Consider the following 14,829-nt stretch of genomic DNA (forward strand, 5'->3'; position numbering starts at 1 on the left):
GGAGTCTTGCCTCGTTCAAGCTCTATGCCTGATTGATTTCAGTGACCCTGGCTATATGTGGTAGCCACATAATGGCATTCTGCTGTGGAAGAAATCCATTTATCTGGCTTTGAAGTGAGCTTGTTCAGTTTCTACATCCTAGCACGTTGTACGTGCTGTTCTGTATGGATTTTACCCAGGCATTATGTCTCCAGCTGACGATGACTTTGGTTTTCCTACAATAACCCAATGTATAGTTTGGCTCTGGGTGGATCTGCCTTGAGGGCTAGGCCAACTGTGTGCCATCTTAGATGCAGGTTGCAGACAGGTTTTCAATAGACAGGGGAAGAAAAGATTCCCCCTACAATCTCATTTTCATCACAGTATTTGTAGGTGAGGGGAAAGTCAGGCTTTGCCTCTGTGCAGTGATAATAACACATGCTCCCCACTCTCCCTGCTTTGGCTTGCTTTGCCTGACGTGGCTTGGCTTTTGTGGGGAAAGCTCAGCCACTGTTTGCTTGTCAACGTTTTCAGTAGTGAGTTCCTCCCTACAGTTCATGCACTGTCCTTTTGGGATAAGTCATTGTCACGTGGCCATCACAGAGCTCAAGGGCAAAGAAAATATACTGCTTCTTTGAGTAGGTGCTACCGTAGCCTCTTACCTCTGCTGCATTACAGTATTGAGATAGATAGGCTTCAAATAACATCCCACAGGCAGGTAGCTTACCTTTCCATCACCTGTTGTTGCATCCTTGTTGTTCCCAACTAAGTGCACAACCCAAGGTCATAATGCACACCTGCATATCCCCGACAGCTGGAGCAGGGCCTTCCTTGTGCCCACCTGCAGGGTTCTGCTTTGGCGTTGCTGGTGCAAAGAGGAAGCGTAGGACTTTGCATCTTCGTTTGAAGGGGTTTTTTTGAAAGCAGTTCCTTGATACTAAAGTTGAAGGAAACATTTCTGGGTGATGAATAAAGCACATGGTGCATCTCTAACAGGTTGAGGATGATGCTGAGGGGCACCTTCCAACTGCAGAACTCGCGCTCCTTCCCGTGACTTAAAAAAAACCCACCTCATTGCAAAGCTGAGGTACAGCAATTAAATTGTAGCTGCAGGAATAATGATAGATACCCATTGCCTACACCTTTTCATCTCCACACCCATCTCCCATCAGCTTTTTGTTTGCCCTAAAGCTTAAGTGGTTTCAGGATCCTCTTGCATGCACGTTTGCGCTGCGTGCCCATTTTAAACCTCTCCAAGTATTTTAATGAATGAATGAATGGACAGTTGCTGACCTCAACACAAGTACATCCTGTAAGTCCTGACTTGCATCAGGCACTTCTGTTAGCAGAGCAGCCCTTCTGGGGGCTGTTCCAAAGCTCAACTTCACCGCTGTCCAATCAATTCCCATTCTGAATCACACAGCGTAAGCTTGATGTTGGCTTTCCTGCCAAAGCACGAAGGACAAGGGTGGCATTAAAGACATGAGAAGCGATATTTTGGGGAATGCCCAGCCACTCCGTTCCCTTGCAACATTCCACTTTTGCCTTTTCCCATTGTAGTGTGTGGCAGCACTACTTCAAACTGCCCTTTGGCAAGTCTGGTAAAAGCTGAGGCGATTTCTGCAAGCACCTGTAATGCTGGTAGATGGCTCCCTGGAAGAAGGTCTTGTAAAAGGGGAGGGGTTGGCTAGGGCTCCCTATAGCACTGCTGGGTGTAACTGGAAATACCTATGATACATTCTCAGTGATGGAAGCCGTGTACCATACGAGAACAAAATGTTGTATGCTCATTACCCATCATCTAATTATACAAGAACTTACAGCCCTGGAGGGTGAAAGACTAATTAAATTGGTGCCACTTTTTAAAAGGTAGCAAAGAAGTGAGGAATACTTGGGTGTCTGGTTGTTGTTTTTTTGGCTCTTGCTCCACTGCTTCTGTTCCTTGAGAAGTGAATGAGGCAAGTCAGGATCCTCTTAATGCTGCAGAGGGTTGTTGAGGTGAGGAACTTGCTTTTAGGAGTGGGTTGCTGACTCGAAAACAGCTCAGCTTTGGAATTGCAACTCAGCACCCTGTCCACTTTCCAAACAGTCCTGAGCAGCTTCCACCTGACATTGAGGTGCATGCTTTCATTCAGAGCCTTCATTCCTTCCTCTCGGGATGCACAATTTACTTGTGAAATTGCCAACCAATCACAGCTTAAACCAACGTCCCCAGACACAAGGAACACACCAGACTCTTGAGAGCAGAGTGAGCCCCACTGACCTGCTGTTCTTTGCTGTTGCAGGGTGCAGACAGGTCTCATCCTGGGGTTAAGCCCAGCAAGGCAGCACACACCTCTCCTTGTGTCACAGCAGCAAACGATGGATGAGAATGAATTATTCCTCTGCTTGCACCAGCAAAACCAGTAAGCATATCTCAAAGCAAGCTGTGGGACATAAAACACAACCATGTGATTGTGGTGCACCTGATAGCTCAACAGCTCACACCAGGGATGGGACAGACCATTATAAAGCAGTCACTTTGCAGAAGTACAGTCTAAACCCAGAGGCTAATTATCTTAATCAGAAGGGCATCATTGCCTGTAAGAGATCGGGAATGAAGTTTCAGTGAGCACAGTGACCCCCGGCTGTTTCTGGGGAGCAGCTGATGTGCCATCCACATTCTCACAGCAACACGGGCGCGTACGTTTCCAGGTTGTGTCTTGTGATTAGAGCTCTTAGCGAGATGACTTGTACACTCAAGCTGGCTTTCTCCAAATACACGGCATACGTTTCTGCTGTAAAAGGTGGGTGACTAACTCGGGAGGTAGCCGGGTCCCTTATAAATCAGCATGCATGCTATTCTGGGAGCTTTGCTTAAGGAGTGGGTCAGAAGGAAATGGCTCTTGGGTTTTTTTTTCCCCTCCCCCATCCCCCCAACACTGTAACACAGTTGTTGCTTTCAAGAATACGCATGGTCTGTTTTCTTCAGACTATTGGCTGGTCTGGTAAAATAATTAGCTGTTAGGCAGACAGAGGGAAAGGATCACATCTGCACAAAGCAGGAAGACTGGGACAGTAGAAAGGGGAAAAAAAATATCCCAGCTTGAATCACAGCTGCCCACCATGCACAGTAACAGAGCCTGCCAAGAATATTCAAATTGATTTAGGGAGAAAAGCTGAGGAAACCGTTTAACCCCAGCCTGCTTGGATCCGTGACAGCATCTCTCCAGAGCGCTCCCATGTTGGGCCAAAAGAAGGGTTTGCAAGCTGTGTGTTTCACCAGCCATCTTCCTCTGCTCCCCTTCCCCTCGTGTACAGCAGGAACACAACATACAGACTCACTGACAGGCTCGAGGCTGCAGAGCAGCTTTCCACACGGAGAAAATTACCCAAGGTGGGAACATTTATTTCATATTGGTGGGATTAAGTTGTAATTGGATCGTGTGATTTAAACCGAGATCCAGGCAAATGATTTGGGACTGATTTCAGGCAGCGGGAACCTTCCTGCTGCCCGCAGCGCATCCTGCATTAGGCCTCCCCTCATGAAAAGGACCCTGCAAACAGCAATCCAAAGGCCAGAGCTTCTTACTTAAGGGCACACCTCTTCTGCTGCAGGCTGCTCATATGTTGCAAGGATTGCACATCAGAAAGAGGAGCAGTCATTTGTTCGGACACATGACTCACACAGTGAATTCCCTATTTAAATATATCTATTATCCGCTACCTATGAGGCGATGCTCGCTTAATGATTAAGAACAGTTTGTTGGCAATGTGGGAGGGTATGTGTCTCAGAACCCGCTGAGCCAAAGACCATCTTCATACAGCAGTCCCACGGTCAGTCCCAGCAATCCTTCTGGGACCAACCCACGAAAGGAGAAATGCAGAAATGCACAGACCCATACCCAATAGAGGTGCCATCACACAGATAGTTTCAGTACTTGATTTGGTGCTCAGTTTGAGAGCTGGACCTGTAGCTTCCCCCTGAGCTGCAGGTGGGTTTTCATTGCCAGCTGAAGCAGCAAAACCCATACACACAGCCTCCCCCTCCCCTCCCCCAAACTCCACTTTAGCTGCAGCCTCACTCACATTAAGAGATCTTGGGCACATGAGCTCTTTTCCAGTTGAGCCACTAGATCTTTGGGTACCTCTAAATGCCTGCTGTAAGGCAAGTGTGGGGCTGCTGAGACCCTGACAGCACTCAGCAGCTATGTGCTCCATCCGTGCTGAAACCACAACAGGCCTTACCAGCAAGGCAACGTGCTCCCCATCGAGCTCGCCTGCAGAGCCAGGCTGCAAGATGTGTGCACAAGATGTTTGGGGATCAGGTCTCACACAGAAACAGCTGTGGGAGGAAATGGGCCCAGTAGTCAGACCACATTCACCATTAATATTCATTTATGCACAAATACTAACACAATCATGGATGACTTCTAAAGGAATGGGACTAAGTGACTCCAGGAAGAGACAACACTGGGCTCTGGGCAAACAATTTAGAGGCCACTGAACGGAAACCCAAACCCTCTGTTCTGTGAGAAGGATCTCTCATCTTAAGGGAAGGAGACACCCCCTTATCACACAGGATTAAGCACCTTTGGGACTTCCAAAGGCCACAGCAGCACCCTCAGCCTTTCCCAACTGTCAGGTTTGCACAAGGCTGGGCAGTTCTCGGGGATCCCCTGCACCCCATCTCACATGCATCAGCACAAAGCAGCCCCTCAGCACAAGCAGCTCCCCTACTGCATGTCCTTGCACAGGCCTCCAGCTGCTCTGCAGCTCCTCCAGGAGAGCGATGATCACGCTCCCCTCCTGCAGCACAGGGCCCTAAGCACAGGTTAAGCATGAGCTTACCTTGCAGGAGGCTCAGATGCAGGAGTAATGCAGGCCAAACAAGCAGACAGGTAGATATCCTTTTCCAAGGTTTGAGAAAGCGTGCTTGTAGTTCAGTTCTAAAAGGAAAAAAGAGCCAGCATCAGAGCAGAGCTCATTACTTGTTTTTCACTTTGAATATTACTTGGGAGCACTGAAATCACATCCCTGAAGCAGGCGAGATCAAGCCCAGCAACATCCTGGAGAATGAGACAAATCTAGAGCCCCAAACTTAAAGCAGCAAGCCTGCAGCTCATGGCAAGAGACAACAGAGTACGGTACATGCAACTCAGGAAAAGAAATATAAGGCAGAAAGAGGGAGCGATGGAAAACAGAGAGCTCATGATAGGTGCAAGGACAGTGATGAGCCATGTGGTTCCAGCCTACTGACCATGGTCACAGAGTCAAGACCACCGTATCTGCTGAGCACCGTATCTGCTGGCCTTCCCTGCTGTGCAGGTGCTCAAGCACAGACTGAAGGTGCTCTTCAGCTGTGGGCTGCCCCCCCTTGTCTGTGAGATGTGGCAGCAATCAGCCTGCAGCCATGAAGCACTTTTACTACTTGTAGAGTGCAACCATTGCTCACCCCCAGCCAAACTCCTGAAGGAAATAAGTCCTGGGCAGGGCAGGGTGTCCAGCAGTGCTTCAGGGGACTAAGGAAAACTTCATTTTGCTTGTCCCAGCACTGCAATTTTATTGAAAGTAATGGATGCATCGTGGCTTTCAGCGCGATGGAAGCAGCTGTTTGAAGGGGAGCAGAGCACAGATGGAGGTCTGGGTTTTCCTCAAGGACATAGCTTAACTTGGACAAACAAAGCTGACAAAAGTGCACAAGAGGGAGGAGGGAGGAAAGCCTTTCTCCCCAAGGTCTGTGTGAGTTCTCATGCTGGAGAAGTTGTTAAAGGGTAGGGAGTGTAAATCCACTAATGCCTGAAATCCATTTTTCTTCAAACCGAGTTCCTCTCCGAACCACTGGGAAGGAGAAAAGACACAAGACCAAATCCAAAAACCACACTGCTGCCTCTTCAGGCACCCCAGATAGATGGTTGCTCATCACCTTACACTGCTGGTCCATCTGCCTTCTGGGATCTGCATGCACAAGAAGGAGCCTGCCAACTTCAAGGGAGATACATCCATGTGCAGGACGAAGCCTGGAAACCGCAAGTAGTTGCACTTTTACTGCCAGAAGCAACGTTTTAATCTAAGCATTGGCTCCCGACAGAGGCTGTATTCTGAGGCACTGCAACATCTTTCCTCCATCTGAATAATTGCGAGTGCCTGCCTTTAATCTGGTCTCAAGAATCGTTGGGTTTGATTGTTATTTGATTTTTTTTCCTCCTTAAGTACAAAAGAAAACGTTTCTGTGTACACATTCATGGCAACGGAGCGACACAGAGACATAAACTAATGGAAGGTCCATATGCCGAGAGAATATCGTATGTAATGAGAACTGCTGCATTTTTGGTCAAATGTAATGGGACAGATACGCAGCAGCTGTGGGTTACTCAAGAAGCAGCTAATTTAGCAAGCTGAATTCAAGGATATTTCCCAGATCTCCCAAACAATGAATAGCAGTGTTGTTTAAGATTACCATTATGCCTTACATCCTCCTTTGACTGGAAGCAGGGGGAGGAAGCCTCTATCTGTACTTCTGGGGCAGAAGTACATGATTAGTGCCTAGCTATCATAGGAAGCCCCAGGGGAGCAAAGGGGTCTGGACTTGAAGGAAGGAAGGAAATCGTGTAGGATAAACAAAAAAGAGCCTCAGGAAAACAGAGATGGACAAGAGTTGGTGAAAAATAGAAACGAGAAATACAAAAGGAAATGCTGAAGGGATCTATTTGAGCTCCAGCTAATATTAAACCTTAAAAAAAAACTTATCAACCCTATTCTAAAACATCATCGGAAACTCAGCAGGTCCTTATTTCTATACATTTAACTTTGTCCTAAAGCAATGTAGCAGTCATTTTAAACGTGCAAAGTGTAAAATATTAAAGGCCTGATTACCCTTCAATTTCACTTTCCAAGGGGTTTTACATCCCCTCTCCCCCATCAAAAAAATAATAATAGAGATAGATAAGCTGAACACAGTAAATACAGTATCAAAGATTGAGTTTGTCACTCACCACTACAAGCAGCAAGGAAATGGTACCAAAGCGACCTGTTCTCCCAAGGTATTTCATGTGCCAGCAGCACAAGCACCCACAGCTGCCCCAGGGAGCACCAAACTCAGTGCAGCTGTGGCTGCCCTGGCCCCAAGTGCTGCCCAGCAGGCCCAGCTGTGCTGGATTGCATTGCAGCTGAGGCTAAGGGCCTCGCCTCCACAAGGTAGAGGCACCAGGGGACTCATACCAGGGTCTGCTATCACAAATGGTAAGACAGATCCTACCTGCTTCAAAAGAAAGAAAAAATAAACTAAAATGAAAATGGGATTAGTTCAAACCATCGTGGTTTCGTTGCGGTGGGAAAGGTCTGTGCAGTGACAATGCCAGTGCTGCCAGGAGCAAACAGTTGCAGTTTGCAGTCACCCTTCTGCAGCTGGGAGGCAGTTGTGGATTGGGACAGGCTAATCTGGAATCTAAATTTGTTGCAGGTTTTTGCACGTGTAAACAGAAGTGGCCGGGCCACGCAGACAGTCTGGGGCCTTGTTACATCAGCTTGAGGATGGTTTGTCGAGCGTCGCACAAAACAATCATCCCTTTGGGAACAGAAAATAAAAGAGGAAAAAAAAAACCCACAAGAACAACCCTCTTCCTCAACAAATTAAGCTGGAGAGAGTTGGTGAAGGGTTTTCAGACACTGTAACCTGGGGTTAAGAAAGGGTTAAGGCAGATTGCGCTTCTCTGGTTCCCAGATCATGATGTTAAGAATTTCCTCTTGCTGTGAAAATACCCAAAGGCTTTATCGCTGTATAGAAGAAGGGCGCTTGATTTCCACACAAACAGAGTGAGCTTACACGAGGGAAGTACCAGGAAAATCCATCTCTCCTCACTAAGCTCTCCTCTCAGCTCCACGGATGGAGAGCAGAGCCATTCCCTCAAGCCTGGCTTTAGAAAGGCATTATAACAACAGTCTCCCCAGGGCTCAAACCAAAACTTCTGCTTAATTACGTAGAGAAGATTTTGCTCCTGCTACTAACATAGGTGTTAAAAATTCAAATGGCTTACGTAACGTTGCATTGGGCTTCCAAAGAGATCTACAGTGGAATTCGTCTGTAATCAGCAAGTAGGCTTTCTGTGTAGGCTGTCTGGGGCCAAGGACTTTGCTCTCTGTCATGTCTCACTGACACATGCAAGCAAAGGGTGTAATTCTGCTCCTGCAGTCACAGCTGGAGGAAGATAACAGAGCTGGAAGCTTTGGAACTACCTGAAATAAACACGCATTAAAAGAGATGTTTTTTCTTTCTTAAACCCTTCTGAGCTGCTCCCTCGTGTTTCAGGGTAAACAAATCCCACCCTGCTGTACCAGAAAGGCACTCTCACCCATTCCTTTGCATAAGGACAAAAGGAACAAGAGGAGCCTGAATTTACTCATGAGTCCATAGGAAACAGCTGTTGCTTTCAGCCCAGCCTCTCCTTTATCTCTGCTGTTGTTTATTCATGTCCCGGCTCACAGTGGGCACTGTGAGTGGGTCAGGGCTCTGTGCTCCCAGCAGCTCCCTGTGGTTGATGGAAGCCATCTCCGTGCCAGCAGGATAGAGGAGCAGGCTTTCACGTTGCTCAGTTCCCAGATGGTGACAGAAGTAAATCCACGACCTGGCCAACCAATACTGCAGACAGGAGCCAGGCTTTTGCCCCAGATTTTTGCAGAGGGGGGCAAACACTCAGCAAGTTACGTGAAGGAAGGCAAATCCAGCAGGCTGAAAACAGTGTGTACCTTTTCACATCTCCTTCTTCTCTGAGTCCATTGCTACCTCCTTTGCATCAAAGAGTGTGTTTACACTCCCCATCTTTCATAACAATCTAGTGAACAGGATTATGCTCAAAGATCTTCAAAGATTAATCTGCGAAGAGAGTGCTGCGGTGTCATGGCATGCAGAACTGGTCCAGAGTCCAAATAGCCCATGGATAGTTCTGCAGAGAAGCAGGGAAGAGGTGCAAGGCAGTGACCTAGCAGGTATTTGCTAGAAACCTGCTACACAGCAGGGAGAAAGACAACAGAAATGAGCCTGGTGAGAAGAACAGGAAAATGGAAGGCAGGTCTCCCATGTCCTACTTCTAGCTGCCTTCATTTGTCTCTGTTTCCCAGCCAAAACGTGGGTGTAATTGTTCAGGCATAGCATGAAGCTGTAAAGACTCACAGTGGATAAGACATAGCAGGAGGACAGTGTGATGTCAGCAAGAAGCGAGTTGTTTTCCCCAGCATTGAGAGAATTAGTGAGCTACAACTCCAGGGATGTCGGGACTTCTGTCCAAATTGGAAAGAGCATTTCAGCTCACCAGGTTGGCAGGGGGCAGAGGAACAGCACGGTCTCTCCCCTTGCAAGAAAGGCTCGCTGCTTTTTTGGAGGTAGGAACCATTGAGAGCTGTGCGTATTGCTCACATTCTTAAAGTGCTGGAAAACCCAACGCAGAGTCCCCACAGAGAGAGAGGCAACGTGTTTGCCACAGGGAGGGGGAGAGGAAAGGTGAGTGCATGCTCATGGAGCAGACTCCTTTCCATTTAATAGCAGATGACAGCATCTCTTATTTTCACAGACAGCTTTTTAACAGTCAACATAAGGAAGCATCATGAGTAGGGCGCAGCAGACAAGGCATAAATTACACAGCTAACCAAAGAATATGGTTTCTACTCTGCTTTGGAGCGGGCCAGATGCCTTCAGACAGCGTTGACTGTTAGTCGGCGTAGAGAAACCCTTTCAAGCCCAGCTAAGTGAAGTCACAATGTGTGCTTCATTGGCTCGGCCGCACAGGGATCTTCCCGGCTGAGAGCAGGATCTACGCGCAGCTGAAAATACGGTGGGAATGAGTCAGTTCCTTGGAGTTTGTGTGGGAGGCAAAGACAGAACTGTGGGTGGCTTCAAAGTGTTAAACAGCCTTTCAAATTCAGGCCCAGCTTCTCAGAGGAATAAGGAAATGGAGATATTCACCCTGTCTGGATTCAGTTCTATGCCTTAGGTCAGCCTTGAGAAAATTGCTCTCTGGTAGCCACAGCCAGTTCCCAGGCATGCAGGTCCACTTACTCCTGAACCAGTTCAGCCTTGGACGTAGTTAGTTCTTCACCCAGAGCAAGATGGTACCCGGCTCTCCTGGTATCTGCAGGCTGCCTCCAAGCAAGGCAGGAGCTCACATAAGCTTCATTTTTCCTCCCTGCATTGTACCCCTGTTTCTCAAGCTGTCTGGACTAACCCTGCTACCCACTTCCTGTGATATGGGATTACTGCTCTGAGCTTTCCAGCTTGCCTGCCCCACTGTCTATCACCATCCCTCTGGGCCCAACGTCACCGGGATGCAGCCCTGAGAGATGGGGGAAGAGGGACGCCATGGGTTAAATTACCTGGCACATTGGAAATTCAGGCTCCATCCAGTTACATCCTGCCAACTGTTTGCAATTCAGCCCCAATCTCCTATAGTCTGGTCAGCTCTAAAGAGGATTTATTGCTTTTACTGGATCAGGCTCACCCTTCTATTTAAGTGGATTAATGCGGGTTAGATCCAACTTAGCCCCACACAGCATTAGCCAAGTCAACATAAAGTTCTCTACTACTGGCAATGTTGTTGTTTTTTCCTTGTCCTGATGAATTTTTAATGGTCTTTACGTGCAAAAGCAGCTTTGCAAAATCTTAGGCTCCTGCTTTCCAACTTAGATGATTTGGCATGTGAAGAATGCAATGAATATTTAAACCTGCAGTTTGGCACAGCTCGCACGGCACGGCTAGGAACTCAGCCCCGGACTTTCAGTGACTGGCCAGGAACCATACAAAACCCCAGCCCGGAGAAGCAGCACAGAGAGCTTGTAAGGATACATCCATCTTCAGCGTTCAACCAAAGTCCCCCTGAGCCCACCATTCCTTAGGCTCTTTTTAATTAACCTCAGGATTCATATGGAGGAGCTGCATGCGGGTGGAGCTGGGGGTTATTTGATAGATGACTCAGATCACTCTGCCGGTTGTATTTTATTAACGTGAGAGTAGCTGTTGAAGGCTGTTATTTACCACTGGGACCAGGGTCCCCATCCCAGTAGACAACGTGCAACCAATGTGGTAACAGTCTCCGCCTGGAAGCTCTTACAGCCAAGCCAGACCAGACAAAAGGGTCAAAAAGGAAGGGAGCCTCGTTGTACAGATGGGCAAAGCAAGGGCTCACACATGCACTCAGGCAGCCACCAATTAACAGTTTACTGTAAGCCCTTTGTACACACTGAGCCCACAGCGAAATGAAGGCACGCTGACTTAGCTTTATTGGCTGTAAAAGAGCACCCGGTTTGGGAGGCATCACAAGAAAACCTCCATCATCCGCTTGAACACACAAGGATAGATGCTGGAATTCATCCAAGACAACGTGGCTTTCATCCTTTACACAGACGGGGACTCTCTCTGACATTTCCAGGGCCACTTCTTCAAGAGCTGTTACGCCAACTTTGGTTCACATGAGCCTGAACAATGCAGAGAGGCATGTGGCTGAAGCTTCCCAAGTCAGCAGCAACGTTTCCATTAGCTAGACTTTGCTCTGCAAAGGAGAACGTGGGAGCAGTCCCATCCATTTCAGCTGGGCAACTCAAGCAGTACCAGCCTGCTGCCTTCAGCCAGAGGGAACCACATTCCAGATGTTTGCTTCTGAGACTGCTGACCCCCGAGCCATGGTTTTGATGTGGATATCAACAGAGAAAGATGCACATTTCTTCAGAAATCACTCTTGCCCCCTTGGTCTCAGCGCGGCTTTCTGGAAACCCCAAGTCTAAGTATCGGCAGTTCTGTGCTATTTAATTTCTGAAGTCGATCAGAGCTTTGGTAGCCAGTGGTTATTTTTACACGTGATCGTATTTATTTGGCTCTATGTGCTATGCCATTAGCTGAGCGTTAATTTATTAAGTTTGGCCTACATACAGTCAGTGGAACTGTTCCCTTTGGGTTGTTATGAGCAAGACTCAGACATTTTAAGCCATTTGGAGCCCTGGAATCTCTCTCATCATGCAAGTAAAAGCCATAGGTAATCTCTTGTAATCACTGACTTTCCAACTACAATAATTTAATTTCATAGATGGAAAGATAGTTGTACTGATGCGTGAGTGTGAGAAAAACAGAAGGTGAAAGCAGACTTCAAGCTGGCAACAAAAAAAGCAGCAGCAAATCACCCACCTACAGCACTGCAGAGATACAGCCGACACTCTCAGCTGAATTAACAAATTGTGAAGCAGACCCTTTAGCTGCTAGAGCCAGACTGAAAAAAAGCAAGAAACAGGGCATTACTTGACACATTTCTTTGCCCTGATTGGGAAAACTTGTCACTTCCCTCGTAGATATCACTGGTGTGTGTTAAAACAAGTATTCTGCAAGCGATGAAAACAACAAGGCTTGGTTTCCTAAGGATGTGTCTGAGCATGACTGGCTGTTTAAGAGATAGAGCATACAAGCAATGCTGCTCTTGTGGAGTGGATCTCCAATGCCCAGTCAGGCACGACTGCCAGCTGAGGGCTTATCCACAGGTAGGGCATTCACAGTAAGTCTTTTCCCACGCTGTTTTCCTAGTGTCTAATCAGGGATGAGCTCACACTGTGCTTTGCCTCAATGACAGTACTAACAGCCCTTCGTGTTGCCCAGCTGCCTGCTTTTATGAAGCCCATAGGAAATTAATTTCTTCGGGACTTCAGTTTGCTTCAAGAACCATTACAGGAGTAGGACAAGCAGAAGATTAATTGTGCAAATACAGCTCCTTCAGAAAGCAAGCCAAGGTTGAATTTGTGTACCTCTTCTTAAACCAAGCTGTGATTAAACTCAGTGAGGCACAGACACTCAGGATCCACGTTGTAAAAACCCTTTGCGACTCCTTTCAGCTTTCTACAGCCTGAGTCTGGAGAGGTTGATCATCTACATCATGTTAGACCCAGCTAAGCAATCAAATCAGAAGGGTTAACGTAGGATCTGAACATCAACCAATGAGCCTCTGCATCAGATCCACTTTTGGTGATGTGGCTGAACTGCACTCCCGGCTAGGCCTTGTTTCACCCAGAGCAGCTCTCCCACTTGTGTTCCTTGTGGCTGTGACTGAAAAGGTGACCTTTAAATAGACTGTGATGGCAACCCAAGCTGAAGAAGTTTCTTGTATTCCTTTACTGGAGATGGGAAAATGCATCACACACAGAGCTTCACACAAAGCTGGGACAAACACAGGAGGCATTTTGGTTCTGCCCTCTGCATTATCCAGACCCTTATAAAGACAGCGGCCAATAGTCTGCTGTCTGTATGCTGGAGGCAGCTAAATGCTACTGAAGCTAGCAGGAAACTTGTCATTGACCTCAGCAGATACAGTATTTTACACCTAACCATCTAGGAAATCCGATGTGTTTCAGGGGAAAGCAAAGACATCCAGCACCTCTTAGAACTAAGGCACCTCACTCAGGAGCTTAAATATGGACTTTACACCTTCAGCACGGACACCCAGTTTATCCTAGTTCAAATTCACAGCTACAGCATGGCCACCTTTGAAATTACCCGACAACAAATGGTACAAACCCACTTCCATGTCAGCAGCCCAACAAATAAAGAAAACAACATACTTGTTTCCTTTCCTCTATTCACTTTATACCCTCAAATCTGTTCTTTGTCTTCTGACACGGGAGGCTTCAGAGAAGCCAAACAACAAGAGGAACACAATATCATCTCACCAATGGTTAAAAAAAATAATAACCTAAAAGACCCATAAAAGGGGATTAGAAACACTTGCCAAGAGGAGGCTTTGGAAGAGACATCATCGTCTGCAACATGGCTGCTACAGGGCCACAGCTCCTGAACATCATCACATCTTTCAGGCTATCTGTACAAAAACAGGCTGGGAAAAAAACCCCAAACTACCAATCCGGCACTACAGGAATCTCCAGAGCAAACAGTAGAAGAATTGCTAGAGTATTGCAGAGAAATCAAATGCACCTCCAGTACAAATTTGTCGGGCTTAATGAATAAACTCACATCGCTCTTGCATTCAATTGGATTTGTTTTTCTCAAAGAGGCGTATAAACTTCCCCGTTTGAGGGGATAAATCAGTGACAAAGTGTCTGATGCTGGGAAGAAATTTCCCCCGCCAGCAGATGATTTCAATACAGAGTTTCTTGTATTCTCTGCCTTTGAAGTGTCTGGTACAGGCTGTGGTTAGAGACAGGATATCAGCCTGACGAACCCCAAAGACATTTTCTTGCAGCTCAAAGTTCAGATGGTCACAAACAGCAGTTGTTCTGGTTAGAAAAAAGCATCACGCATTTGCTGCAAGTTCAAAAGCTCTCTGCTCAGCACCTGGATTTTCTGCTCTTCGTGCCACATCTTTACAACCACTTCCTTCAGGAACCGGCCATAAAGTGAGCTCTGATGGTGACAGCTCTTAAAATGTTATGGATGCGAGTGGATTCTGAAAACACAGCCCTTCCAGGGACACTTCTTTGTTACAGGACCTTTTTCTCTTGTATGTTATTACATAGGCACCCTTTCAGCCTTTTAATCTTTGGAAGTTCAACTTAGTATCGGAAAGAACCGCTGCCAGCTTGAAACCCAGTAAGCTGTCAAAAATGAATGAAATGTGGCTGAGGGAACGTCCTTGCCAATTTGTTATTTTTCAAGTCAGAGCTGCTTGCTCCTTCCAGATAATCTGCTTTATTATTTTCCAAGCAACTTTGCAAAGGTCAAAGTGACAGAAACGACTTGGCCGTCGGCCATAGGAAAAAAGGTTACGAGCTGAGGTCAGAACAAGCGATGCTGGGGTCCTCCTGGTGTCAGGAGGCAGTGGAAGCAGCAGATGGGGATGAACAGACTGCTGGAGGCACATCTTTCTCTATCTCTACACAGATAGCCCAAGG

General features: G+C 47.1%; 1 long non-coding RNA gene across 2 annotated transcripts; it reads right to left on the reverse strand.

Annotated features, from left to right (window-relative positions):
* Nucleotides 1-348: 348 nt before the first annotated feature.
* Nucleotides 349-7,031, reverse strand: LOC140250785 (uncharacterized). 2 transcript variants are annotated; one of them, XR_011903271.1, is made up of 3 exons: nucleotides 6,954-7,031; nucleotides 4,810-4,907; nucleotides 349-2,405 (listed from the first exon to the last, which is right to left on the reverse strand). It is a non-coding gene; the product is annotated as an uncharacterized lncRNA (long non-coding RNA). The 2 variants fall into 2 exon arrangements; XR_011903270.1 differs by lacking the exon at nucleotides 6,954-7,031 and adding an exon at nucleotides 5,890-5,965.
* Nucleotides 7,032-14,829: the final 7,798 nt, after the last annotated feature.

This window comes from Excalfactoria chinensis, chromosome 3 (genome assembly GCF_039878825.1).
Source record: "Excalfactoria chinensis isolate bCotChi1 chromosome 3, bCotChi1.hap2, whole genome shotgun sequence".
Classification (NCBI taxonomy): domain Eukaryota; kingdom Metazoa; phylum Chordata; class Aves; order Galliformes; family Phasianidae; genus Excalfactoria; species Excalfactoria chinensis.